Genomic DNA, 20,992 nt, shown 5'->3' with positions numbered 1-20,992 from the left:
GTACCATCTGCATTTTGGGCCATTTCCACCCCTCAATTGCAGTACTGCAATTCAGAGAAAATCCATTGACTTCAGTGGAGCTACTCTTGCTTTACACCAATATAATAAGAGCAAAATTTGGCTTGGAGGCCTGGCCTCACTGTTTTAACACCTTGCCATGTAGTGTCATATGGATTATCTTCACAGGAAAAAAGCTTGGCTGATTAATGTTCTGTTCTCAAATGATGAAGATCCCCAAATACAAAAACACAATAATGTAGGAAGCATGTGATTTTTATGCTTAGGGGTGATACTGCCCACGATATGTGATTCCAAGAGGATTCAGCAATACAAAGTTACATTTTCTTCCCTCCAGCACAAAAAGGCCATCTGTAGCTGCTTAATGTTAGGTTAATATACTCCAAGGCATGCTACTACTGCTTCCTATTGAAATCGTTGCAGCGCCGCATTAATCAGATCAAAGTTGTTGTTATAATGCTAAATGGCTATCTGGGAACACCACGCAGGCATAAGAGAGCATTATTGCAGTTACTGTTAGCAGCTGCTAGCAAGACACAGGAATCATCCCTATGGAGCCTCTTGCACATACGACTGATTTACCAACCTCCATCTGACCTTGTTTAACTGATCATTGAGGTCACACCCAGCCTGTATATTTCTGGCATTCATATGCTGACTGTGTCTGGCTTTGTGGATGATGTTTTTCCATAGAATAGTGAGGGAAAACATTAAAAACAATTATGATATCAGGGGGAGAGAAAGGAAACTGATACACTCAGGAACAAGAACAGTTTTACACTTCCTAGGCAGACAGTTTGTGGATTTGATGGGGGATCTTAATCTTGACCATTTTTACACCTTGAATAATTCAGTGAATGGATTTATCATCAGAATCTCTGGCTATAGATCAATATTGGATTACATCACGGACAAAAAGAATTAAGTGTGTCTTCATTCTGTGCAAGATAAAAAGTCCATCTGTTTCCATTCTTTATTCGTTTTGTCTGTAAGCAGATTACAGTGCTATACCTTAATTAAATGCATAAGACTGGCTAATAAATTTGTTACAAACCACTCTCATTATGATAGCTGCCTATTCATTAAATAAAGATTGGAAACATACAAACAAATGACTTTTTGCTATAAATCCTAAAATCCTAAATGTGTGAAATCTAAGGAGTCTGGAGTTTTCTGTACCTCTTTTGCATTGCAGTTTCTGCATCAGTGTAGTTGATATAAGAATGCAAGGAAAACTGCATTCATTCTTTTATTTTCTCTTATTTGAAATGGGGATCCATGTGGGCCCAACACAAGAGAACAAATACCCTACCTGTTTTCATTTTGGGAATACCATCAATAACAATATTCTTCCTTTCACTCCCATGCATGGGGAGATAGAGCCATTCAGAACTGCTGCAAATATCATCCTGTGAATCAGTGGGCAAAGGAATGCTGAGAGAACAGAATAGCTAACACATTTACCATATCCCTCTGCCCCAAGTGTCTGAACATTTCACGGATGGCCAAGCTCCACTGATCTAGGAAGTAAGAATGACATAAAAACCTGAATAGTAGACCCTCCACAGGAACTGTGCCATCACAGCATGCTAAGCACACAGAGGTTTTGACACTCTTTTGATTTTATGGTTTATACTATTATTCAGATGCATTAATTTGGAATGGAAGGTGAAAGAATCATTTAGGAGACTAAGAATGACTTGACAAAAGAAAAAAGAAAGAAGACCCATTATATTCAATGAGAGTATTAAACGTTTTTTTTTAAAACACATGATGACTTGAATGAGATCTGATGCTTGCAAGAATTTCATAAGCCCCTTTCTAAACAGGTACAGTAAAAAAACCAAGTGTATTTTATTAGTATTCCCTAAAGTCATTATTATATATCAGTATCTAGATTGTAAGGACTGAAGACAAAATAAAAAGAGAAGTTTCTGTTGTCTTTGCAGGTCCCACCGATATCTTCTCTTTGCTAATAGCATAATACATTTTAACTGACAGTAATGAACTACCACGGCTCCACTGAGTGTGACAAACAGGTTGAAGACATATATCTCACTGTAAACATGCAAAAGTAAGCAAGGTAAAAATCTTAGGAAGGCGAAACAGGGAAAGGGTACCATTAAGTTATAAGCGATGATACATTTGTGCATAGCATTTTTGGTTGAAATTTGAGTGAACAAAAATTCTGATGAAATATGGGAGCCATCAAAATTGAATATATTCACAGGAAAATGTTAGATTTAAAATTTCAATTAAATTTTTCTATGAGAAAATTCAAAAATGAAACTTTTTGAACTGTAACTATTTTGCTTTGAAAAAAATCAACGTCAACATTTTTACTTTCAAGATTTTTAATAAAAAATTCTCTGAACTTTCAATCCACTTTTTAAAAATATACATAGTTTGACTTTTTGTCCCATTTTGAGATGAAAACAAAAAGTTGAAATGGCAGTACTTCGGGCAAAACAGAATTATATTTTCTGAAAAGCTTCTCTTTTAAGTCTCAGCCATATCAGCCAGAAAGCCCAAATGATCTAAGAAATGCTAGACTGGTAGCACAAGAGCTGAACAGAAAAATCAAAATGATTAAGGACATTACAAATTTTCTAGAAGAAGGGGCGGGAGGAGGAAAAGTAACCTAATGGCACTGTATCTAAGAGCTAATACTCAGAGAGCAGGAGCTGTGAAAATACACCAAAATAAGCAGGGAATGGATAAGTAAAACACAAAACACAATATCCTGCAGTAGTTTGAAAATCCCATACAAACCCTCTAACAGGTGAAATTCGTTACAGAGGTCTCAACAGCATATTAGTGGTAATTTTTAATGATGGTGATGTTTTTTGTGGGGAGCATGTGGGAATCTGGAAAGCAGGGGAAATACACTTCACTATGAAAAGCAGGAATGAGGAAAATGTCTTGAAGGAGAAAGGACAGCACACAGAAATAGCACATATAGCAACAATCTCATAAGAAGGTGAGCAATAGCTCATACCACCAGAAATTTTTAAAATTAGTTTCTACTTTCTTAAGAATGTTTCAGTGTTTGTGATAGATGCCAAAGTGGCAGCCCTGAAGACTGAAGCCATGTGTCTATACATAGCAGAGGCTTCAGCAATACAAACTTCCCCAGCAATGCGCCTTAACCCACATCTTTGGAGAAGGGGTACTTTGGCCTCTGTACCTAGACACCTATTGTCTGCTCTAGTAAGACTGCTATCAGGATACTGTCCTGGCTTCCAACTAGTCATGGAAGGGTTTTGGCTCCTGAACAGGGTTGTTATTTCTTCCTGGAGAGAAAAATGAATGGAGACAGACTCGGGACATTCTCTCTCCTATTTTACTTCTATGTAAAGGGAAAATATAGTTCTTCTTATTACCTTTATCAAGGATGAACGAAACAAACAACCCAGCCTAAAGCTTGCACACGATGTTTCATCATTTTCACAACTCCAGCCACGGAGGAATACATTCAGGTTTTCTTGCCAGAATGCTTTCAACTTGCAGTGTGACTGAAACAAATTAATCCCTGCCGTAGTTCTCCAGAGGCCCATGGAGTAGATTTAACCCTTTCTGGTTTAATTCCCCCGCCTCCAAACATATTATAATCCTTTTCTGGGTGGCCATTCTATATCACTACCCACACATAACACTTATCACTAGACTGTAGAGCAGTGCAGGATCCATGCTTTCAGGTGAGATGGCAGGTGCACAGTTTATAAGGGCTGTTGAAAAATGGCATGAAACGTAGTCTGAAGCCCATGGACTGATGAGACAGAAAAAACTGCATCATGGGATGGTGAGCCCGCTGGAGAACCAACTGTGGACATATTCCAATGACACAGGGAGCATTGTGTGAACATGCACTAGTGATTTTATTATTGTGGTTTATGATCATCAGTGTAACTTGAATTGATATAGGCTACAGCCACACAACAAAGTTAAGTCACTGGACAGGAGAGAAGCATTGTTAAGTGTGAAATACTGGTTTGCCATAGGAGGTGTTATCTCCTGCCCAACAAAAGAAGGTCCACCAACAGATGAACTGTTGTGGAACATCAGAGGACAAAAGATTTAACAGTGCCAGGGTTATTTCTGTGAAGGAGATCTGCTGTATCCTCTATTATCACCTCTTTAGTTTTAGGGCTGCTCTACATGGTGCATTAGTTTGCACCAAAGGGGTGTAAATTCACATCGGCACTAGCATGTCCTGTACTAACTGGCCCAAACAGTAATGTAGTCTTGTTTGAAACAATCACTCACACTAAGGAACTTTGAGTGAACACTAGTAAGGGCCAGTTAGCATGTGACACCCAAGTGCAGACTAGAACCTTCACCCCTCTGATGCAGACAAATACACCATGTAGACAAACCCTTAGATTTAGGACCAGACTTTCCTCTAGTTTACAGACCAGTCTAAAGTCATTATCTTCCAGGAAGATATTCCTGCTAATCACTGATGTGAGATTAGAATCAGGTCATTCAGATGCAATCAGTCTATTTCCTCTTGATGCTAGAGAGCTTTGAACAAAGGATAAAAAGAACACTTTAGCTAAATTTAAACAACAGATCTGTTTACTCTCCCTTCCCCCCACACCCTTTATTTAATCAAGCATTCACATCGATCCATCCCAAAGCCAGGAACCTGCAGTACCACCTGCAGCTATATATAAGCTTCTGTCTATCACTCTCTCTGGTCTTGGTCAGTTCCTGTCTTTCTGTACATGCCTCTGTGAGCTGGAACACTGTTTTTCCCTTGAATCTCAGGAAAAATTAGTTGTTTTCTCCTTTCTTAAACAAATGTGTCAATGCCAAAGCAGTGTCAGTAGCCCTGTGCCACAGCCTGCAGCCATACAGTGGTCTCCATCTACCACTCTCTCTGTCTGTGCAGCTGCTGGGTTCATTTTTTAGATTAGAAAACAATCATGTTTTTAAAAGCACAAGTATTAGCTGCCATATTGTGTGCTTTTGGATAAGAGACTGTGCTAAATGTCATGTTCCCATTTCCCGCTGTACTCTGTTCTTTTTCCATCTCCAGTTTATTTGTTAAAATAAATTGTTCAGCACTGGTAATGTGCAAGTATTAACCTTGTCTCTTGCTTGGTCATTTTCAGTGTAAACTTTGTGCCTTTTCCTCAATCTCTGCCACAAGCCTCCTACATCCTTCCACTTTTAGAAGCAATATAAAACTGACATGAGAAAGCAGTCCGGCCATGCACATACTGTAATTGACCCAAGCTCCTATGATGCAGATCATGAAATACTTGGCTTTCCAAGTGCCCACTTTAAAAGATGTACTTATATTGTTATACTACATAAGTTTTTATTTCAAATATGACAGGGAGAAGAATGATAGAAAACAAACATAGAGGAGATCAAACAAACATGTGGGCTGATGCTTTCCCACACAGGATTTTGAGTTAGAACTCCTGGGTGTCATCTTCCAATGACTGGGCAAGTTTAACCTTTTTGTGCCTCAGTTTACCAATCTGTAAACTGGTGATCAAATGAACAGAGTCACATCCCGTAACACAAACCCAAGGGGCCTGATCCTCTGGTCTGACCAAGCTGTGCTTGGTGCAGGACCCTAGAGTTGGGTAAGGTGGCTGAAAGCTGCCCTGACACATATTTCACCCCTCAGGCTGGCCAAAGCCAATTTGGCCCCAACATAACATGGAGAGCTGCCTCACCAGAACTTTAAGTCACCCAAGGATTCCCTTATGCAAAGAGAATCTTTAACTGACAAATTAATCAGCTCTCTAACTGTTTTGTGCTTTGCAAAACAAAAAAGGGTTACAGATCTATCCCAAGGTAAGATCTTATCCCATTCACACCCTTTCTGGAGGTTGGCTTTTATTCAGCTGCCTCGATGACTTTGTTAAGAACCAAACCTTGAAACAGGACAATGTTTTCACACAGTTCAACAGAAACCTTAATTTCTAATTTATTCCTAAAAAAGCTACTCCCAGAGGTTTTCCCTATATAATTTCCTGTCCCTGATCATGTAACAATCAGCCTTTTATCTTGATGTGTTGAGTTAATCTGACCCACCTGGTCTACAGGCTTGTGTGAGTCAGCAGAATAGTTTTACACTTCCTCATAGGATCTGAAATCCACAAACTCGTCATAAAGATAAGAATACCTGACAGATGCTCTGGAGATTCATAAACATTTCTAAAGAATTTAGGCCTGGATCCACAAAGGGACTTAGATGCTGCAACACTGAGCACCATGGTGCTTAAATTCTAGGTGCCTAGAAAACCACAGCAACAACAAAACCACAATTCACAAAGCCTGAGTTAGGTGCCTAGGATCCCTATACAATAAATGGGGAATAACAGGCACCTTCGAATGGGATCCACACAGTCAGCACAGTAGGCAGAGGGCTATCTAAGCAAGCTAATGGGAGATGCTGATGGGAGGGATGTGTCATAAGCCCCACCCCTCTGTCAAAGGTAGACACTTAAGACCAGGTTTCAGGGAGGCGCCTATCTCTGCTTAGTGATCCACGAATGGGAACCCCTCTCTGGGAATCAAGCAGCTTAGGCACCTAGCCTGCCTTACACTACACCCAGAGGAGGAGGTGGTGGTGCTGCTACTATCTATCTTGTGACTGTTAGCCCAGTGGCTAGAGCAGTGGCTCTTAAACTTTTTAATTGGTGATCCCTTTCACATAGCAAGCCGCTTTTTAATATATTGAACACCATTATAAATGTTGGAGGCAAAGTAGGTTTTGGGGTGGAGGTTGACAGCTCACGACCCCCAATGTAAAAACCTCGAGCCCCCCTGAGGGGTCCCGACTCCCAGTTTGAGAACCCCTGGTTTAGAGCATTCCCTTAGACGGTGGGTGATCCATGTTCAATTCCCTGCTGGAGAAAGTTCAAATCTCAGGAGAGCTACTCGAACCACTGAGCTGTGGGATACACTGATGTGGGGTTCCCTCCATCTCTCCTGCTGAAGCTGTTCCATTGCAGATAAAGAGAGTGATTGGAGCAGGGGGCTGACTGAAGTCTCCCACCTCCCCGGTTGGGTGATCTAACCTCCAGAGTCATTCTCTCTCTCTCTGGCCAATGGTGTTCCATTGTGGATAAATGTTAGTTAGTCATTGGGCCAAGGGATGAGTGGGAATGATTCTGTAGCCTGGTGATTAGGTCACCCACCTGGGAGATAGAAAACCCTGGGGTCTGTCCCCCTGATTCAATCACCTTTTCTTTATATAGCCACCATAGAACAGTTTCAACAGGAGAGATGGAGGAGAGCCTCCCCTCTCTCCAAAAGCAAAATATCTCATAGTTCAGGTGATTAGAGCACTCTCCAGAGGGGTAGAATTTGAATATGGGTTTCCCTTCTTCCTAGCAGGCTAAGTGGAGAATTGAACCTGGGTCTTCCTCATCCCAGGTGAGTGCTCTATCCACTGGGGTTAAAATTATAAGGTGGGCAGCAACACCTCCTCCTCAGCCAGATTTTCAATGGGACCTGATCCAGCAGGAAGCTTCTGAGAATGCCTACTGGAATATAAGAACATAAGAATGGCCATGCTGCTCAGACCAAAGGTCCATCCCACTCAGGATCCTGTCTACCGACAGTGGCCAATGCCAGGTGCCCCAGAGGGAGTGAATCTAACAGGTAATGATCAAGTGATCTCTCCTGCCATCCATTGAGCCTATCGAGCTGGATTGAGCCCACATGCAAGACAGGCAGACAAATGCCTCTCACTCTCCCACTTCATGGGCCACACTGCAGCTTAGGTAGGTGACAGGTGTCTGAACACCTATAGCAAGGCAGCAGTATGCATACGCAGATGGAAAAATTTAGGAGCCGAGTGTAGGTGCCTACAGAGTTCGGTACGAGTTTTTGGATAGCAGCAGAGCCTAAAACTGGAATTTAGGCACCTAAGTGCCTTTGTGGATGGGGGCCTTTGAGATCCTCATTTGGAAAGAGAAGTGGCTAGGATTATTCTTATAATCCATAAACCTATGTTAGTTAAAGTCAGCAAGCAAATAGTCCACAGAATGTGTCAGTGAGAAGATAAGTTACAGCCAGTGACAGCTCTAGGACAGAAAGAATGAATTTCGTAAACAATCAGAATATGCTGCATAGAGTGAATAATTTGTAATGAATAATTTATCCAGCTAATTTAGCATCCTTGAAGAATGTCCAGGAGCAAATGAAGAAAAAGAAAGAAAGAAAGAAAGAAAACATATATAGTCTATGGATTGAGTGTGAACAATTCTCTGTGGGCCTGATTCTCCAGTCTGCCTGGGACATACTGATGTTCTGGGAACGGGATGGTTGGTAAAAGGGAATAGTATATCACCTCTGTGCCACCCATGTTCTGGGCTCTGCAGGGGGCGTATTCAATTCCTGGTATATGTCAGAGCAGCCCCAATACTCTAATTTACATTCAGGCTGCACATACCCTTATGGCAGAGGGCTGTTCCTGTCACAAAAAATGCTGTACCGTAGTCTTGCACCCGAGTGTGATACCATATACATTCTTGTAACAATGGTATTTGGGTAGCACTACAATATCTAAAACAGCTTAGCATATCTACTTACAAAACAAAATAAAAGCATGAAAACAGAGTCACTTTCAGATGAACTTTTGCTTTGAACAAATTGTGATGTTATTGATATAAACTGGGATCATATAGAACATGGTTTGCAACCAAGGTCCTGTAGTGGCACCAAATCTTATGTTAAGGTGGTCATATAAGGTGTCTAAGACCAGGTTATGGGTTGCTGGTTATGATTTTGCTGTATGTATCATTTTGTAGTTGAAGTTATGAGTATTGGCTCTATACTGTCCACATTTCAAATTTGTGCTGTGCTTCTGGGAAACATCCCAGACAAGTTAGTGTAAGTTCTGCCTAACCTGTTTGATGCCCCTTTAAGGACCATCATCTACACAAATGACCCATTAAGATAAGGCAGATACGCCTTGTAACTCAGCAAAGTATTCAGGGACTTGCCCATGTGACTCCAGACTCCATTTTGCTGTAATTTTCCACAGTAAGAACAAAGAAGTGTTCTTACACCTGGAAAAGGCTATAAAAGGCTGATGCCTCATCTCCATCTTGTCTTCAGTCCTGCTTCTTACCTCTGGAGGAACTTTGCTACAAACTGAAGCTCTGAAAAAAACGACTGTTTGACCCATCTCGGTGGGGGATGTATTCCAGAGACTTGATTTAAACCTGCAGTTTACTTCATCACTGCTACAAACCTGAACTAAGAAATTTGCCATTACTGTATGTAATTGATTCAGTTTAACCAATTCTAGCTCTCATCTATATCCTTTTCCTTATATGAATAAACCTTTAGATTTTAGATTCTAAAGGATTGGCAACAACGTGATTTGTGGGTAAGATCTGATGTGTATATTGACCTGGGTCTGGGGCTTGATTCTTTGGGATCGAGAGAACCTTTTTCTTTTATTGGGGTGTTGGTTTTCAGTTGGGTCCCGCTAGAATCGCATCGTCACACAAATATTGCTAAATTATTTCTTAGTAGGGCCTGTGGCCTGCTGGTCTCTCTGTTACTCTTGGCCTGTGCTTGCAAATGTAGAGTAGATCTGTGGGGTGCCTGCTAACTACTGTAACATCACAGGATATTTTGTAGAATAGGAGATGTGGTGGCTTCTTATCATTGAAGACTAAACCTTGTATGTCAAATGTAGACCCCTGTGTTTGTGCTAATGAGCTTTCCATAGGTAAATTAAGGCTGTTAATAAATTGTATAATCCATTGCTTGACCACACTTCGGTTTGACATGAAATATACCCAAGACAGCAAATGACCAATATCAGTCAGATTTATTAATCTGCTACAGGAAAAAGATTCTATATGGTGCTAGTCTCTGAGGAGCTGACCTGCGCAACAAGGTTACATTCACCTTACACAATATGTGCGCTCCCCAAGTTACACATTTCAGCTGGTATCATTTATATGATGATTTTACAAGTTACACCTCTCTTCACATGTCACTAACATCCAACCCATCAGCTTGTCCCAGTTCCCTAACTTGCTGTTCTGTTTCTTCCTTATCTTTGTTTTGGATATTAGCATTCCAGGTACTGGTCCATGAAGGTACTTCCCTAGCTTCTGCTAAGGTATAGAACAAATGTAGCTGCTTATGTCAATTGCATATTTGCATTTGCTCAAGGAGTTATGGGATACTTAGCAGAAGTGAACAGGATTATAATATAGGTTAGTTTAGGATATACCACTGTTACAATATTTGTGCTTTATGTTATTGGTGTTTAATGCACACTAATTATATATATGCTATGGATAATACATATTAATATGACATATATGTATATGCTAGTCATCGTGTATTAATCAACATGTTTGAAATTTGGCAGCTTGGGAAGCTTTCCTTGGCCTGAAAAGAACCCATCATTTACCCCAAGAAAGAGGGAAAGAAAATGTTTCCTTGTTTTCTGTGGTTTTGTGCTATATTTAAAACCAGTCTGCCTCCAGATCCAAATAAATCTTAAACAATGGAGCAGCAGCTGTGGGGCCTAGTACTCATATATAAACCCCAATCCTCTCATATGCTTCACATTGTTCACTCAGTGACCTGAAGAGCTGTCACCTTTTGCAGTTCACAGCCCTTCATCTGAATGAAGAATGGCAGCAGTAGGCTACATACCATAAGTTAGCCCTTATGTTTCTATTGGTACACAGTTTCAGCAACAATTCATCAAAGGGAGACCAGGGTAGCTGGCTGCTCTCACTGCTGCTGGGGCTAGTGTTTCAGGTAGTCTTGTGGGCAAAACAAAGATTGAATCAGTCAAAGACAATTCCAGTCTCTAATTTGTATTTAGGATCAATTTGACTTTTGGGATAAAAATATATGGAGCATGAATATGAGGCAATAAAGATGCAAAAGCATCAGCTCATGCAGTTCTTTAAAAGGCTGGCTTGTGGTGTCTGGAATGTTAACTTTTCAGGTGGTGTGCGATAGCAGCTCTGGTCAGTGTGGCTCTGATTTACATCTCATGTCCTTCTGTCCCGACAGAGTTTAAAAAAATATTTATTTATAGCAAAACTAAAAAGGATGGATGTGCAGGCACAACAAGGCCAGACCTTTGAAGGTATTTAAAGGGAGAAAATTAAATCACCACTGTAGACAATATGAGTTTCATCAGGTACTGAGAAGAAAGGAGAGGATTAAAAAAATTAGATGACAACATGTGGACTTTGGAGGTCACCCAAAGAAGGAGATCAGTAGAAAATGAAAGGTGTATTTGTGAGCCACATTAGTGTATGAATCTGTAAAGCATGCAAACTTGACAGAGATGAATGTGTATCCTCCTCTGAAATTACAGTTTACCACTTCATCCTGCAGGCCCATGGACAGAGCTCTGATTCATGAGAAGTCTGCGGCATGGGTGGGTTCTTTCTGACAAGTACAAATGCAACTCCTTGTGAACTATTGTCAGCACAGGACAAAAGGAACGAATTAAGCATAATTTTAAGCATGTTAGTCATAGCATCCTACCTTGGCAAGACTTGGAGGATGGACCTTGGCCAGCTCTTTAGTGGATTGGACATCACTCTTGCAAATCCCATAAGTTTGACACTAATACAGAAACAATCTGATAAAGAATAATGGAGAGCAATATTTTTCATTCCAAGAGAACAAGTTTCAGCACAAAGGAGTAGAATAGCTATCAACACTCGCCCCTATTGTTAATCTCCTAAAGTCTATTCATGTTTCCTTTCTGAAACGCCATGTATAGCTGCTTTTAATAATCTCAGCTAAGTACTCTGCCATTATGCATCGAGCCAAATTAGAAGCTGAGATGCCAAGGAAATGCTTTTAGAAAAACCTTGCAGGTTGGGGACACCGCTTATCATTCTGCAGTGTGACACTAACAGAGCTGATTTGCTTACACTCATATTTTCTGACAATTTATTTCCCTTTGCAGGTGCTCCAATAATTTCTTTAGTATTTTTAGTCAGTGTTCCAAGATGGCTTCTTATCAGCCAAGATACAAATATTTCTGTTGTCCATACAACTGAGTGGTAATTCCCCACCCCCTATGACTCCACACTGCCATTATGGAGAAATTCATTAGCTAAACACTTAACTGGAAATATGTAGTTTACTTCAATTCATTCTGGAAATAGAGGAAAAACCACAAGGATAGGGAATCCTGCTGCATTTTGGGCCTTTAGCTTTATTGTTTCAGAGGGGTAGCCATGTTAGTTTGTATCAGTAAAAACAACAAGGACTCCTAGTTGTTTTAGCTTTACTGTGTAGACCTGATGACTAGTTACTGTGCTTGAGGGAAGGACCAAGTGTATGCGGGGAAGGCAGTTTTAAGGTACCCTTGAATTCCCTGTATCATGGGGCTGTGCAAGGGCCTGCCCAGCCCAAGGTGTAAATCACAACAGTCTCAGGGCTGCTGACACTTTGCTTTCAGTAGCTCCCGATGGCCCTTGGGAAGTAGAAAATATCATATTACTTCTATATAAATCCACAGCTTGAATACTGCGTGCAGATGTGCAGATCACTCGATCTCAAAAAAAGATATATTGGAATTGGAAAAGGTACAGAAAAGGGCAACAAAAATGATTAAGGGTATAGAACAGCTTCCATATGAGGAGAGATTAATAAGACTGCGACTTTTCAGCTTGGAAAAGAGACGACTACGGAGAGATATGATAGAGGTCTATAAAATCAAGACTGGTGTGGAGAAAGTGAATAAGGAACAGTTATTTACTCCCCCTCATAACACAGGCACTAGAGGTCACCAAATGAAATTAATAGGCAGCAGGTTTAAAACAAACAAAAGGAAATATTTTTTCACACAACACATAGTCAATCTGTGGAACTCTTTGCCAGAGAATGATGTGAAGGCCAAAGTTCAAAAAAGATCTAGATAAGTTCATGGAGGATAGGTCCATCAGTGACTATTAGCCAGGATGGGCAAGGATGCTGTCTGGAGCCTCTATTTGCCAGAAGCTGGGAATGGGTGACAGCGGGTGGCGCACTCAATGATTATCTGTTGTGTTAATTCCCTCTGGGTCACCTGGCATTGGCCACTGTCAGAGAACAGGATACTGAGCTAGATGGACCTTTGGTCTGACCCAGTATGGCCGTTCTTATATAGAGAACAGCTGTAGAATGGTACATTTTGGCCACACCTCCAATCTGCCCACTACACAAGGAGCTGGGCATAGGACCAGCACACATACCTTACATCAATTCTCAGATGCCACTTTAGGCAGATGCATCTTAGGCAGCTGCCTACAGTGACGGATTTCAAGACCTCCACTGGTTCCTTCCACAAGATGAACGTAGCAGGGCTGCCTTTGAGATGGTGTCTGATGAGCAGGCAGTGGCCCCCAAACAGGCTGCAGGGACAGCATTCCCACTCCCTACCCTGCTACTCCTTGTTTCTGGAGTAGATAAGTTCACAGTTGTGGCCCAGGCACAGCTCGGAGCTGCTCCTGGTGGTCCATCAGCACTATCAGGGCTTCGGCTGTAAGCAGAATGATCTGCCTGTCTCCATGTAGGTGCCCAGCCCATGCCTATGACTCTGCACCTTGCCCCAATGGGCTCTGCTGTCTGGGCAGCTCCCAGCACCTGCTGCAGCCTTGGACTCACCCTATGCCATAAGCCTGACAGCATGGAGCTCATCCAGACAGGGCCGTCTTTAGGCCGATTCAGCTGATTCCTGGGAATCGGGCCCCACGCCTTAGGCACCTTTTAAATTTTTTTTACTTACCACCGGCTGAGGTCTGCTCCGTGGTCTTCCATGGCCCCGCTCCCCTGACCAAAGCGCCGCAGGGAGCGCGGCTGCTCCGCAGCCCCGCTCTCCCGGCTGCAGCCCCGCGCCGGAGTGCAGCAAGCTGCCCCGCTGCCCTGGCTGGATCCCCGGCCGGAGGCCGGCAAGCCCCGCAGCCCCGCTCTCCCGCTGGAGCTCTGGGCCTTTAAATAGCCCCCAAAGCCCTGGGATAGCGGGGGGGCTCCGTGGGTTATTTAAATGGCCGGGGCTCCAGCAGTCTCTGCCACCCCATCCTTTAAATAGCTGGCCGGAGCCCTGCAGCCCCCCTGTATTCTCCAGGGCTCCTGCGGCTATTTAAAAGGTCTGGGGCGGGTCAAGCAGGGGATCCCCGGGTCCTTTAAATAACCCCCAGAGCCCTGGGATAGCGGGAGACTTGGGAGCTATTTAAAGAGCTGGTGCTCCAGCTGCCTCTGCTGCAACCCCTGCCCTGCCCACACCAGCCCTGCCCCCCTGCCCGCAGCCAGCTCTGCACCCTTTGCCCATGGCCAGACCCTGCCCAACCCCCTGCTCTGTCTTCAGCCACCCCCTGCTACACACCCCTATGGCCCTGCCCAAAGCCAGCCAGCCCCCCACACAGCCCTACCTGCACCAGACCTGCACACTCTGCCCACACCGAGCCCCAAACCCCCGCCCTGTCTCCAGCCAACCCTGCTGCACTCCCCTGCCTGAAGCCAGCCAGTTCTGCACTCCTCTGTCTCCAGCCCTCCCAACCCCTACTGCATTCCCCTGCGGCCCTGCCTGAAGCCAGCCCACCCGACACCCCCGTCTCCAGCCAGCCCTGCACCCCTTGCCCTGCCTGCAGCCAGACCCTACCTCCAGTCAGCCCCTGCCCTGCCTCCAACCAGCCCCATGTCCACTGCTGCCCTGCAGTTCCCAGGGCAGTAACCCTGCACACCTGCTTCAATGAGGGGGGCAGGGAGCAGCTGGGACCCACACATGTGCACACCCAAAGGGAGTGGCAGGGACCCACACATGTAAAATGGCGGTCATTAATAAACAATCAACAGCATATATGACGCAATGTACATAATATATAATTGTATTATTTATATAGTTATGGAAAGTAAATAATACACGGAAGAAATGAAAGTCTTTTTTTTACACTTTTTTTTTTTTAAGTCATCCCTGCCAGGGCCCCGCTGAAAATGTTTGAATTGGGTCCCAGACTTCCTAAAGCCAGCCCTGCATCCAGATAGATGCTGGGCTGCAGAGGGCCTGGGTTTCACTGTGGTTGAGCTGAGGGGCTCTCGGGGAAAGGTTGCAGAGGGAAAGGGAGTAGAAAGAGGCAGCTAGAAGAGAGTTGCCAGGGCAGATTTGGTGTGGGTCCCTGTCATGAACTTGAAAGAGAGTAGGGGGTGGGGACAGCACACCAAAGTGTTGCCTAGGGTGACAGACTGGCTTGAGCAGCCTCTGCCAGTTCTATACCAACTGGGGCGGTTCCCTGGAAATTGAGTATTTAATCTCAGGCAATGCTGACACCCTGTCCTAGGCACCTTTGCACTTCCACAGCAGCCAAAGGGGCCTGAGGATGGGATCCACAAAGGGACTTGGGCATTGCTACACTGAGCATCACAGTGCCTCACGTTTAGACATCTAGCCAAAAAGAAAAAAAAATTGCAGAAGCACCACTGTGATCCACAAAGCTGAGTTAGGCACCTTGGTTCCTGTACAATGAGAGAGAGATGTGCCTTACAATGGGATCCCCCAAAGCCAGCATGCCAGGCAGAGCCACTTAAGCTAGCCAATGGGAGATGCCACCAGCGGGGTGTCAGCTAAGCCCTGCCCCCTCTCAGAGACTGATACTTTCTCTGTTTCAGGATCCACAAACAGGAACCAGCTGCCTGAAGTTAGATGGCTTAGGAACCCCTTGCAGAATAAGAAAGGTGCCTCATCACTCCACACAAAGCGAGGTGAGGGTGGGTGTGGTGCCCACCTTATAACTTTTAGCCCAGTGGCTAGAGCACATCTGCTTTGGTTCGGTCAAAACTGTCAATACACTTTGAGTTTTCTCCCCAGTCACAGTAAATGTGAGAGGGAGCGTGGCTTTTTATCCATAACTTAGCTGAACAGGAAGAACATTTTCTGCTTTAGTGTCCAGTCCAGTTCCCAGTGAAATCAGTGGAAAGGCACCCAATGACTTCAATGGATCATTGACATTCATTGGATCAGATCTGCCATGAAGTTTGCACACCTTATTAGCCAATTAATTCAGGAAACTGGCCTAAAGTAGTTTACAGGCTGCTTTTCCGACTTTGATCTTTAACACGTGTTGTAGGTGTAAAAATCTGCATTCTGATTTCTTGGTAAACTGGCCGATTGCTCCTCAGATAATGAGTTCAATCAAAGGGCACTATAGACTCCTGAGAGTTACTGTAATTAATCATATCTACCCCTTCCCCATTATATTTTAGTGCCATTCATTTATTTTAGTTTGTATTGACCAGAAACATACTAGTCTCCTTTTACAGACTAGTGAGGGAGTACAAGAATGCTCATGAAAGTAAGGGCTCACTGGCTTAAGCCAAGCATTGCAGGGGCTTGGGCTGCCTAGTTTTTTCACACTGTTCTGTCCAATCCCCTGAATCCTAACCTGTAGAGATGACTGAATTCAGAAAGGCCTGATGAGACTGAGCTTTATTATCCAGTGGGCTTGGGTATCTCTTTAAAGTGATGTGTTGCTTGGGCCACAGCCTCAACATTTCTATCCCTGCTGCTGGGATATAGAAGTAGATTGGAGAGCTGTAGCTAGAGGAAAGACAGAGGGCGCAAGAGATAGGTAATAGAAATGATTAGAGGCATGGGGAGATTGCTGTCTGAGGACAGACTGAAGAGATCAGGATTGTTCAGTTTAGAGAGAAGACAAAGATGAAGAGATGTGATGGAGATAAAATAATGAATGATGCAGAGAAGGTAAATCTGGTGTTCCTAACACAAGGGGTCATAAAATGACATTGAAAGGCAACAAATTTAAAATTGATAAAAACAATTTTTTTTACGCAATGCATAATTAACCTGTAGTACTCATTGCCACAAGATATCAAGAAACAAAAAATAAGTAGGCATTAAAAGAAACTGGACTTTTATGTGGACAATAGGAACATCCACAGCTGTATTTGATAAACTTTTTATCTTAGCAGCCTTCTTGCTTCCTGATTGGTGAAGAGAAGAAGACAAAGGGAGGCAGCAGCAAACTCAGTCCCCTCCGTGTGTGCTGAGAGGATGACGAAAGGGACAGTAAGTCCAGCTCTCTGCTCTAGCCAGCAATGTGAAGGGGAGGTGATAGCAATTCTCCTATGTTTGTCTTGAAGCTGCAATTTAGAAGTGTTAAAATACAGAGCTAACCAGCCTCAAAAATGACTTCAAAGCACAGTCCTCAAACCGGCAGTGTCAACTTTGACAGTGGTCATGGAAGGGAGTATGGGGGAGGCTCAGAGTAGGACAATTTGTCAATAGATAGCATGTTTGAGCAAATTCTTGCACAATAAGACAAAATGAAGCTGGCAATAGCTTTGCTTGATGGAAAAATTGAATCTATGAGCATGAGCAAACTGCAGGAGAGAATGGACTCCTTGGCTCACAACAACCAAAAACCACAATCAAGATAGCTTCACTACATCAAGGGAATCTGTTTTGTCTTTGCTTAATAAGGACCTGATTTTCAGAGGTATAGAACCCCTTCAGCTCTCACTGACATAAAGTGGAGCTGGGAATGCTCAGTCAACCTCTCTGAAAATCAGGGCCTAAAGTGTTATTTGAAGGTAATACCCTGGAATGGAGTCTGGAGTTACATAGAATCAAGTGAATTCCCAAAACATTTAAGTGATTGGCAAACTGCCTGCTTCCCCATCATGTGCCTGCCTTCGGTCCCTGGTGACTGGGAGAGGTGTATTTTGCATCTCACTCACCCCAAAGGTGAATCTAGCCCCTTATCTTTTATAAACTCAAATTTTGCTCTGGTAAATTGTCAATTGAATTTACATACTGTCTTTCTTTGACCTTTGCTCTTCCAGCTATACGGGCTTCTTGTTGTCTAGTGAATGCACTTGAAAATTTTATTGCTAGCATTCAAAGTCTTAAATAGTACAGGACCAGTCTACCACAGAGATTATTTGCTGCCCTCTGTCCCAACACAGCTACTGAGATAAGGAGGGATGGAACTGCTCACCATCCCATGGTACAGTATATTGTGAGAATATGGGCAACGGAGTCTTGTTCACTGAAGACATGCTACTCTGGAAGGTACTCCCCATCAACGTATGGTCGTGTACATCTGTGGCATTTTTTCCATTGACACTCAAACCCTTTTGTTTTCTTTTAGTTTCATATAGCTGTTTTTGTTTTTAATTATAGAATGAACGGAGATGGATTACTGGGGATTTTTCTGCCAGCTGTAGAATTTATTGGACTATATAGCCTTTCTTCTTATATTTTAGTTTGTTTCCCTCAGGCACTCACTGGCCTTTGGCATCCATGTCTGATAAAACTTAAAATCACTAAGAATTATTATTAATTTTATTAGTATTACTACACATTAATTAAGTTACTCCCCTGATATGGGTCTTATCTTTTGGCCCCAGACAAACATCACAATTATGCAATTCACAGTGTGGCTTTGATATGCATCCTGTAAGCTTTCCAGACAGTAATTGTCAAGTTTCTGTACACTCACAAGTAGTCCAGCCAATTTCATCCCCTACTAATTAATTCAAAAGGAGATATTTAAGAGTCATTAGGGCTAACAGCTCCCATCCCGGTTTTCCTCCAGGGAAGGGTGTCAGGAAAACATGACATTAGATTTTTACAGTAATTGTGATCTCAACATTAAAAACATGAATCATTGTCACTTTCAGCAATTTAGGACTAAAAAGCCACTGAAGGGAGAAAAAAGGTACAACTCTGAGAGATTCAGCTTGTGTAATATGAAGCATGATCCTCTTATGAGGGAGCAGTGTGTGGATAGAGTGAGCCTGAAACTGCTCAGATGCAGAATACTGGAGGAGAAATCCGGTCCCATCTCTATGGATCTTACAGTATCTGCATAGGGAGCCAGATCGTTCATGCTGCTCTTGAGCTTCCCCTCCCCAGTAGCTGTAGTGCACAGGTCACACAGGACTGGAGCCATGTTGGAGTATTCCCCTTTCTGGAGGGAAAGAATGCTACAGAATGAAATGCTGTGCAGAACGTAGGTAAAGCTGGAATTTATGCAGCAATACTTCTGGTGGTTTGCCAGGGCTCGGCATTGCCTGGAGCACCTGTCTCTATGCCCTGCCTCCCACCCTTCGTACATACTGACACGAATGGTACGGAGCACCCTGTGTGCAGCGTTCAATGAGTGGGTGACTGGCTAGAATCAGACAGTAATTTATTTGCTTTCATATAATTCTGTCCTCACCATACAATGGAGGGAGAGATATAGCCTCTAGATAGTAATTTCCCATTATTCTTTTCTTCATTGCGCAACACAAACATATGAGTTATTGCAGAATTCCATAACAAAATGTGATTAGTGCCTCCTATGAAGGCCTTTGGCAAAACAAAGAGGAGTATACTGAGGGAGATGGGAAGGCACAGTACACTCAACGTGTTTCAGGAAGGTAATTTCAAATAAAAAAATGTGTCTGGTAGACCTAAAAAAAAAAAAATCACATAGGAGAAAGGAGAAAAGGCCTTATGGATCTTAAATGGTAAATTACCATATTACAGTCCGAGTCCAATAAACAGTCACCTGGACCAGATGGTATTCACCCAAGAGTTCTGAAGGAACCCAAATATGGAATTGCAGAATAACTAACTCTTGTATGTAGCCTATTGATGAAACAAGTCTCTGTACCAGATGACTGGAAGATAGCTAATGTAATGCTGATTATAAAAAAAGAAAAAAAAATGGTGATCCTTGCAGTTACAGGCTGATAAGCCTAACCTCAATTCCAAGCACATTGGTTGAAACTGTAGTGAAGAACAGAATTATCAGTTTCATGATGAACATGATTTATTGGGGAAGAGTCAACATGGCTTCTGTAAAGGGAAATCATTTCTCACCAGACTATTAGAATTCTTTGAGGGGTTCAATAAGCATGTGGATACGGGAGATCCTGTTGATACAGTGTACACGGATTTTCAGAAATCCATTGACAAGGTCCTTCGCCAAAAGCTCCTGATAAGTCATGCAATAACAGGGAAGGTCCTCTCTTGGATCAGCAATTGGTTAAAAGATTGGAAACAAAGGGTAGGAATAGATGGTCAGTTTTCACAATGGGGAGAGCTAAACAGCAGGGTCCCACAAGGGCCTGTAACATGCTTGGGACAACTAGCAGAGTTGTCTATGTTAAAACGTTTTTAAAGTTTAGGGGGGTCTAAGTGCTCAGGAATAAGCAGATTCCAAGGTGTAGTTTCCAAATGTTGGTAGCTTCTGCATTATAGAACCTGTCCCAATCCTGCTATTGGCCTTTAAAAGGTGAGAGGCAAAAGAGAATCATTAAGAAACTGAATTTAATATCCTGTCTTTGGTTATGCAACATGGGCAGGAGGACAAGAAGTTATATCCCTTACTAATGAGTTCTGCCATGTGGACTACCAGATTTCAAGGCCATGCATTGTGCAGCTGAGCAGCTGGCAATAAAGGTGAACTCTGCTCTTAAGAGAACAATCAGTCTAGTTCAGTTTTGGGATGGTGAGTGGAAAAGGCAGTTGCGGGCTGTGTAGTTTATACAGTACCAGCTGTAGGATTTTGGAAGAACCACTGAGGTCTTGGGGTTTGTTTGTTTTTTGGCATGTCCTCCACTCCCAAAATTCTTTTTATCTTCCAGCTACTTGTTAAATATGAACAATGTTATTTAGGGCTCAATGAGAGAGCTGGAATTCCTAGTCTGTTACCAGTTTCAATAAGCTGGTTTCTATCACTGCCCCCCACAAGTGGGTCTGCACATTTCACTTGTCTTAAATTGGTATGGATCATTGTGCAACTCCCAGCTCAACAGGCCAGCAGGCAATGCTTACCTCCAAGCCAAGAGAAAAGATGAATGCAGAGATACCAAGAACCCATAGCACTCATAGCCACTGCTATAAGCACTTAAGGGGTGGGACCGATCAACAAAATGTCAGCACTTTACAAACGTCAGTAACTCCTGCGAGTGCAGAGGGATGAGTAAGAATGCTAGCCAGCAGATTGCT

At 42.9% G+C, this 20,992-nt stretch overlaps 2 long non-coding RNA genes across 2 annotated transcripts in view; one reads left to right on the top strand and one right to left on the bottom strand.

Moving 5' to 3' along the window:
• LOC142045797 (uncharacterized) overlaps positions 1-20,992 on the top strand; it is a 368,358-nt gene that overhangs the window by 47,467 nt on the left and 299,899 nt on the right. The gene's annotated exons all lie outside the window — the stretch shown is intronic.
• LOC116833990 (uncharacterized) lies at positions 116-11,422 on the bottom strand. The gene is made up of 3 exons (XR_004375839.1): positions 11,359-11,422; positions 1,483-1,538; positions 116-1,004 (listed from the first exon to the last, which is right to left on the bottom strand). It is a non-coding gene; the product is annotated as an uncharacterized LOC116833990 (long non-coding RNA).

This window comes from Chelonoidis abingdonii, chromosome 1, assembly GCF_003597395.2.
Source record: "Chelonoidis abingdonii isolate Lonesome George chromosome 1, CheloAbing_2.0, whole genome shotgun sequence".
Lineage (NCBI taxonomy): Eukaryota > Metazoa > Chordata > Testudines > Testudinidae > Chelonoidis > Chelonoidis abingdonii.
This window is presented reverse-complemented; position numbering and strand designations above follow the sequence as displayed.